We start from the raw sequence: 9192 nt of genomic DNA on the forward strand, positions 1-9192 counted from the left end.
TCATATCCTCTACGCGGGTGAAGATAGCGACTAAGGGGGTCAGGGCTCGAAGCCCCTCCCCGAGTCCTGGGTAACTATAAATGTGGAGGGGAAACTGGTTGGCTTCATGGTGGACACGGGAGCCCAATACTCAGTCTTAAACCAAAAAGATGGACCCATGTCTAAGAAAAGTAGCTGGGTGCAGGGAGCAACCGGGACTAAACGATATGGATGGACTACAAAACGCCATGTGAACCTGGGGGCCCACCAGGTGACCCATTCTTTTCTGGTGATACCTGAGTGTCCAGCGCCCTTGTTGGGAAGGGATTTACTGTCTAAAGTAAATGCCCAAATTCATTTCGACCACGGACAAGTGTCGGTTTTAGATGGGACCGGGCATCCTCTTCAGGTCTTGTCTCTGGCATTAAAAGATGAATACAGACTCTACTTGCCAGAGGCCCCAGCGACAGTAAGCCCCGAAGTACAACCATGGGTTCAAAGATACCCTCAGGCCTGGGCTGAAACAGCAGGAATGGGACTAGCCAAACAGAGGCCCCCTATCATTGTGGAATTGAAAGCCAGTGCTTCCCCAGTGAGGGTATGACAGTATCCCATGAGTCAAGAGGCTCGACAAGGAATTACTCCTCATGTACAACGCCTCATAGACGCTGGGGTCCTAAAAAGGTGCCAGTCCCCATGGAACACTCCCCTGTTGCCTGTGAAAAAGTCTGGGGGAACTGATTTTAGACCGGTTCAAGATCTACGAGAAGTCAACAAACAGGTGAATGATATTCATCCTCTGGTTCCTAACCCTTATACATTGCTAAGCAACTTGCCTCCAAACTACATTCGGTACACTGTTTTAGATTTAAAAGATGCCTTTTTCAGTTTGCCTCTTGCCCCCGCAAGCCAAGAGATCTTTGCCTTCGAATGGCAGGAAGACGGTGGTCAGACCCCTATGCAGCTGACATGGACTCGCTTACCACAGGGTTTCAAAAACTCGCCCACGTTATTTAATGAGGCCCTGGACGAAGACCTCCGTGAGTATCGAGTTGAACACCCTACCATTGTTTTATTACAATATGTTGATGACGTTATGCTGGCAGCGGCTACAGAGAAAGAGTGCCAAGAGGCAACAGGTGACCTTCTCCAAACCTTGGGGACTTTAGGTTACAGGGCCAGTGCCAAAAAGGCCCAGATTGCCAAACAAGAGGTTACATACCTCGGTTATAAGATAAAACAGGGCCAGAGGTGGCTAACACAGGCTATAAAAGAAACCATCCTCCAGATCCCTGAGCCGGCTAACCCTAGACAAGTGAGAGAATTTCTGGGAACTGTGGGATATTGCCGGTTATGGATCTTGGGGTGTGCAGAAAGGGCCAGGCCCCTATATGAAGGGACCAAAGAAAACAAGGACTGGAAATGGACTAAGCCAATGAAAGAGGCCTTCCAAGAGCTCAGGCGAGCCTTGCTAGAAGCTCCTGCCCTTGCCCTCCCTGATCCATCTAAGCCTTTCCAATTATTTGTAGATGAAAAGCGGGGGATAGGAAAAGGGGTACTAACACAGAGATGGGGACCATGGAAGCGACCTGTAGCTTACCTCTCCAAGAGACTGGACCCAGTGGCAGCCGGATGGCCACCTTGCCTCCATATCATCGCGGCCACTGCGCTCTTAGTCCACGATGCTGATAAACTGACTTATGGACAGAGACTCTTGGTCTACACTCCTCATGCCATAGAGAGTTTTAAAGCAACCCCCAGGTAAATGGATTTCTAATGCCTGCTTGACGCACTACCAGGCCTTGCTACTTGACACCCCACAGATTCATTTCCAAACGCCCTGCACTCTAAATCCAGCCACTCTTTTGCCCAATCCGGAGGAAAATAGCCCCCTCCATGATTGTGATGAGATACTGGCCGGGGTAACAGCAATACGAAAGGACTTAACCGATACTCCACTGGATAACAGTGAGCTAAAATGGTTCACAGATGGCAGCAGTTATGTAAAAGATGGACAGAGACGGGTGGGAGCCGCAGTAGTAGATGACTCTGGACAGACGATATGGGCAGAGGCCCTTCCCCCGGATACCTCAGCACAAAAGGCAGAGTTAATTGCCCTGATTCAAGCATTAGAGAGAGCCAAAGGAAAAAGAATAACTATTTTCACTGACAGTCGCTATGCTTTTGGCACGGTACACATCCAGGGCCCGATATATCGGGAACGGGGGTTTTTGACAGCTGAAGGAAAAGAAATTAAAAACTTGCCTGAAATCCGTAGACTTTTAGAGGCTGTACAGATGTCTCGGGCTGTGTCAATAGTACACGTACCTGGACATCAGAAGGGTGACAGCCCCACGGCACGAGGGAATCGTGCCGCAGACCTGGCAGCTCGAAAAGTAGCTGATGAAGATTTCATCACCCCTGTGTTGGCAATCGGACTTCCACCTCCAGGTATGGGAACTCTGCCCCCAACCCCTGAGTATTCATCCACCGACCTTGCTTGGATCCAAAAACACACCAACCTTCAAAAAGGTGAAGATGGATGGTACCGAGACTCAGACGGCTACTTGATACTCCCTGCTCAGTTGGGACGGCAACTATGTGAGCATTTGCACTTGTCTACTCATCTGGGAGAAAAGAAGACTCTGATGCTCTTTCAAACTGCGCGCCTGCGATTTCCCCGGCACCAGACAACTGTAAAGAATATAGTGCATGCTTGTAAGGCGTGTCAACAGATGAGGCCAGGAAAAGGACAACATGCAGGACTGAGGTATCGGGGAGAAGGACCAGGGCAACACTGGGAAATAGATTTCACCGAGGTAAGGCCAGGCAAGTATGGTTACCGGTACTTGTTAGTGTTGGTGGATACCTTCTCAGGGTGGGTGGAGGCTTTTCCTACAAAGGGAGAAACCGCGATGATAGTGGCAAAAAAGATTTTAGAAGAAATAGTTCCCAGGTTTGGCCTGCCAGTGATCATCAGCTCTGATAATGGACCTGCTTTTGTGAGTCAAATAGTTCAGAGCCTTTGCCCTAGCCCTGGGGACTAAATGGAAGTTATATTGTGAATACAGTCCACAGAGCTCAGGGCTAGTAAAAAGAATAAATCAGACTCTAAAAGAAACTTTAACTAAATTGGCTATAGAGACTGATGGGGACTGGGTGACCCTCCTTCCCTTCGCCCTCTTCCGTGCGCGTAATACTCCTTATCAACTTAATCTGACCCCATTTGAAATTCTGTATGGGAGACCTCCCCCTGTATGTCCAATATTTGAAGGGAAGAAACTACCGCCTCCCACGTTGGGACAATTCCAAGAGGCCTTGATGGCCTTAAGCAAGGTGCACTCTCCTGTCCGGAAACTGCTCCGGGAAATACATGTGGGTCAAAATAAGGGAACTATTCCCTCACATGACATTGGCCCAGGAGATTGGGTATGGGTCAAAAGGCACCAAACCAAGGCACTAGAACCCAAATGGAAGGGTCCTTATGTTGTTCTTCTTACCACCCCAACTGCCCTAAAGGTCGACGGTATCGGGCCTTGGGGTGCATTGCAACCACGTATGCCTAGCTGCTTCAGCAGAGCAGGAAGACACTAAGAAAGAATGGGAAGCATCTCTGCACCCGCCCAACCCCCTGAGGCTAAAGCTTCAAAGGCGCCAACAGGACCAGGACAGCTCAGCTGGGCCGTCTTGTGGATGACCCAGTTACTCTGCTCCAGAGCTGCCAGCGTGAACCCGCATCAACCCGTCAAAATCACCTGGAAGCTGCAAACTGGACTAACACGAGAGGTGCTAAACTCCACTACTGCAATACATCCACCAAACACATGGTGGCCAGACTTGTACTTTGACCTTAAGCAGATGGTAAATGTGCCTTGGGCTAGGGGTTATCTCCAAGAACAAGGGTTCTGGGCATGCCCAGGCGCACCCAGACATGACTGGAAGACCTGTGGGGGGGCACAAGACTCTTATTGTAAAACTTGGGATTGTGTTACTTCTAATGATGGACCTCAGCGCTGGGAAGTAGGAAATCGAGATTTACTTAATTTTTCATTCGCCAAGCCCCTCCCTAGGGTCCTCGGAGATCCACCTTTTAGCTGTGAAAGTTGCAATTATGCACAAGTCAGAATAAGGTTCAATCCAGAAAAAAGCAAAAAAGAGGGGACCTGGATCTCTGGCCTATCTTGGGGGCTACAGACAAGGGAATCAGGAGGGTTTGGGGTTGATGGGAAAGGGATTATAGTAGTGAGCCAGGTCTTAGAGCCAATTCTTGTACACAGTATCGGGCCCAACAAAGTAGAAAAGCTGGCTGTAACCCCCCGCCTAATGACTTCCATGCCAACATCTTTGGCAGTGAGCCCCGAAGCAGAAGCACTCACTGAAATAGATCCCCTATGGAAGCTGATTAGGGCAGCTTATGCCACCCTGAATCAGACCCATCCTGAGGCAACTAAATCTTGTTGGTTATGTTACAACTTAATTCCCCCTTATTATGAAGCAGTAGGCCTCAATGCCTCTTATGACTTGGCCAACAGCACCAATCCTCCTCAATGTCATTGGGGGGACCAAAAGGTGGGTCTGACAATGAAAGAGGTATGGGGAAAGGGCTTATGCATGGGCACGGTGTTACCAGCATCCACTTTGTGTGCATGTCGTCGAGCCTGATGATTTGCCTGTAGCTAAATGGTTAATACCTCAAATGGGGGGATGGTGGGTCTGTTCACACACGGGGCTAACTCCATGCCTGCACAGCTCAATCTTTGACCCCAGAGAAAAATTCTGTGTTATGGTGGCTGTCGTGCCAAAGATTCTGTACCGACCAGAGAACGCAATATATGATTATTGGGCCCAAAAATTAACTCTGAATCCTCCAAAAAGAACTTATAAAGTTAAGAGGGAACCTCTTATCGCCGTAACCATAGCAACTATGTTCGGTCTTGAAATAGCCGGGGCTGGAACCGGAATAACAGCTCTGTCCCTGCAAAGCCAAGGATTTAACTCCCTGAGAGCGGCCATAGATGAAGACATTACCCGTATAGAGCAATCTATTAGTCATTTAGAATCGTCTCTAACTTCTCTATCTGAAGTAGTTCTGCAAAACAGGAGGGGATTAGATCTGCTCTTTCTGCAACAAGGGGGACTCTGTGCTGCCCTAGGAGAAGAGGCTGTTTCTATGCGGATCATACAGGAATAGTTAGAGAATCTATGGCCAAAGTGAGAAAAGGACTAGCCCAACGTAAACGAGGACATGAGGCTCAACAGGGATGGTTTGAATCTTGGTTTCAACAATCCCCTTGGCTGACTACCTTAACCTCCACCTTGCTAGGACCCCTGCTAGTACTTTTACTAATGCTTACCTTTGGCCCATGCATTATCAATAGACTTGTAGCCTTTGTAAAGGAACACATAAATACAGTACAGCTGTTTGTGCTTCGACAACAATATCAAACCGTGTCTCAGGACCGAGAGGAAGATTCCTCTATATGATCTAAGGACAGGGGGGAATGTTAGGGACCAAACGACGGGCTCTAGGACCTGAGTCATGTTTACCAGAAAGAGACAGGATATGCGCTCATCCTGCCTGGCCAATCATGTAACGCCAGCTACTCCTGTAACTGAGACAAAGAGTTATGGCCTGTATATAAGCCGCCATACTCCTTTGTTCGGGGCTCTTGTCGGATTCCCTTGTGTGGGATGAGACTTGGACCCTAGCGCGCTAGGAATAAACAAACTCCCTTCTTGTGTTTGCATTACTGTGGTGGACTTGCTCTCTCGGTCGGTTCGGAGATACGGGCTCGGAGCATAACATTAATAATCAAAAAGTATTCTCCCATCGACTGAGACTGAAGTTGGGGTTCACCTGGCTCTAGACATGATTTTAGGCAAGTTTGTTACCTTCCTGGACTTCAGTTTCATCATTGGATATGAATAATTTTATATTGTGGCTGGGATGAAAATAAAATAATAAATGTAAATGAAATCATCTACGTAAAGCAACTTTGTAAACTGTAACATTAAACAAGAGTATAGTTTTTGCTTGAAGATTGGTCATGGCTGTATTTCTCAAATTTGACTATGCAGATGGATTCCATGAGGTCTTGTGAAAATGCAGGCTCTGATCTAGTGAGTATGGAGTGGGTCCAAGATTCCACATGTCTAGCAAGCTCCCTGGGGATCTGTAGACCACTTTGAGTAGTAAAAGTTTTAGAGAAATTTTAGAATAAGAATCCACGTGGTTTGACCCTGATTTCTTGATATCTGGGGATGATTTCTATACATGACAACGTTTGTGTCAATAATGAGTGAGTGAGTGAAGTCGCTCAGTCGTGTCCGACTCTTTGCGACCCCATGGACTGTAGCCTACCAGGCTCCTCCCTCCATGGGATTCTCCAGGCAAGAGTACTGGAGTGGGTTGCCATTTCCTTCTCCATGTGTCAATAATAAACATAGCTAAATACCTTCACTGGGAGCCCAGCACTCAGTGTAAACAGTACTTGGAGTCCGGACAATGGTCAAAGAACACTGTTGCAGAGCTAAAAATGCTATGAATGTAACAGAACACAAACAGACTGAAGATAGAACAAACCACCAGTGGTCACCAGTGGGGAGAGGGAAAAGGGGAGGGGCAAGATGGTATAGGGGTTTAAGAAGGTATAGATAAGCTACACGGATATACTGTACAGCACAAGAAATACAGAGTATTTTATACTAACATTAAATGGAATATAAAATTTTGTTGTACTTGAAACTAATTTATATCATAAATCAACCACAATTTTTAAAAAGCTGATGGAATTAGTCATAACTGCATACTCCCCACTGTTTGAGAATAAAAGTTTGGGATTGAGGTCTTTTGAAAGTGTTAGGTAGGAAGTTAGACATGAGCAATGATGGGTGGCCTAGCCTAAAAGGATGCAAGCTTATCTCGAAACACCCCATCCCAGACATCCCAGACACGCCCAGGAGAGCTTACAGATATGCTACAAAAATAACCACAGAGACTTTATCAACTCCTGCACATGTGCCCTAGGCACACAGAAGATACAAACTAACCACAGGGGCTTCTCCAAGTCTAGCACATGCCCTCTCGATGCACAGCTGTGTCCTCAAGTAACCAAGGGTTCATAAATATTCTATATATACACACGTCTGACTGTAACAGACTTAATTACGGGAACAACATGAGCAATATAGAGCCTGTTGTTATGTAACTTGCAACTGTCAGTTGGCCTTGAGCATATACTTGCATTCCCTTTCCTGATTGGTGGCAGGTACAATCCCTATTTTTGGACAGGGCAGAACCAAGAAGAGGAGACAGAGAGTATAAAAGGGAAAGTCAGGAGGGATCGTGGCCACTCCTTTGCAGCCAGCCCACTCCTACATCTTGGGGTGAACTATCCACTGTCTATTTAACTGAGCTGTAACCGGTCTGTTGTTTCAAGAAATCCTGCCTGCTTGAGCTGTAATTAATCCATCATTCTGTCAGACAAGTGTATTCTCCTCGGTTCTGTCTCATCACAACAAAGATTTCGAGTGACGGACATTAAAGCCCTTGGCACGTCACAGCTCTCGGGTCTTGGACAGACCATGTTATAGCTCTCAGGTCTTGAACAGATTGTGTTACAGCTCTATTTTATGTAGAAGATAGCAGGAGAATCCATCCTCGAAGCGTGAGGGCATGTCAACCCAAAGACACAAAGAGAAGAGAGTGGAGGAGAGAGAGGAAGAGAAAGAGCGCATGCACGTTGGGGAGAGCGAGAAAGAGAAAGAGCGCATGCGTGTGGGGGGCTGGGGAAAGAGAGAGAGAGCCCTTTGGCTCCTCTTTTTATATGTTTTTTTTCTTCCCCCTGGGCCTGCCCTATGCAAATTGGGCCTAGTCAGGAGTGCTGTTCTACCTGAAGTCCTCCCTCCAGTGCTCGGACCTTCCTCTGTTCTATTTTCGCGGGCTTTTCTCTTGTCTTTTAGCCACCGCCATTTTGGACTCTTTTTCCCTATTCTAACTACCTAACATTCCCCCTCCAAGAGATGGGAGGCCCAGTTCTTTGGGAATAGGGGCGTCGAGGTCTTTCTGGCTACTTCCTGCTGAACTGGGACAGTGAGGGGTATTGGGCCTCCCCCTCTTGCTAGTCTCAAGCCTCAGAGTCCTTATAGCGGTGTCCATCTAAGGGTGAGTGATATTTTCTGTGGTTGGCTGTAGTTTTATATCTCTGTTGAACTGGCACTGCATGTTGTAGCTTATTGATCTGGTCAGAGACAAAACAGGTTAGAGAATTGATAATACATGGAGCAATCATAAGCAGCATCAATATGGCATAATGAGTAGGGGCATTATCCAATTCTAAATTCACATCGCCAGGATGGCTCAAGTCCCTCCTTGTTCAGGGATCAGAAGATTTATCTCCTGTCTGTTTTGGAGTACAATCTCTGTCAAGCTGTGTTGGCTCTTTAGAGCTATCCTGAGAAATCTTATCCCCAGAAACCAGATTTGGGGGTGTTCATTAGAATGGCACTCATTGGTAGTCCTGAATAGGTGTCTGAGATCTCCCAGGGGCTCACAGGTGTATCACGTGTCCTCTTCTGCTTTCTTCCATGGCTTGATTCGTGAGTAGTGAATCCAGGAGTCATGTCCTGGTACCTTGACTGCTGTGGGGGTACAAAGTATTACAGGGTGGGGCCCTTCCATGTGGGCTGGAGTTGAGCCTTTGGGGACCCATCTTTCCAGAATTTAATTAGGACTTGAGTCCCTGGAGCATATGGTGGTGACTCCTTAGAATCTTTTCGATCCTGGTCCATACACCACAAGTGTATATCCTGTTGGAATTGCCCAATGGCCATGGTATAAGACTGGAGGGTCTGAACCTCTGGATCTAGGAAGAGGTCATTGACATTAGCAAAAGGTCTCCCATATAGCATCTCATAAGGGCGAAGACCAGCCTGTTCCTTAGAGGCCATATGGGTGCAGAGGAGGGCTACTGGTTAAGCTTCCTTACATCCCAGGGAGGTTTCCTGGGTTATCTTTTTTATCGAATTGGTTGGCTCTTTCTACTTTTCCTGAAGACTGAGCTTCCAGGCACAATGGAGATAATAAGTAATGCCCAATGCTTTAGAGACCCCTTGGGTGACCTTAGAAGTAAATGATGTCCCATTGTCACTTTGTAATGACCTGGGCAGACCAAATCTTGGAATGATTTCATGGAGCAGTTTTTTTTTTACCAC

This window comes from Capricornis sumatraensis, chromosome 10 (assembly GCF_032405125.1).
Source record: "Capricornis sumatraensis isolate serow.1 chromosome 10, serow.2, whole genome shotgun sequence".
NCBI lineage: Eukaryota > Metazoa > Chordata > Mammalia > Artiodactyla > Bovidae > Capricornis > Capricornis sumatraensis.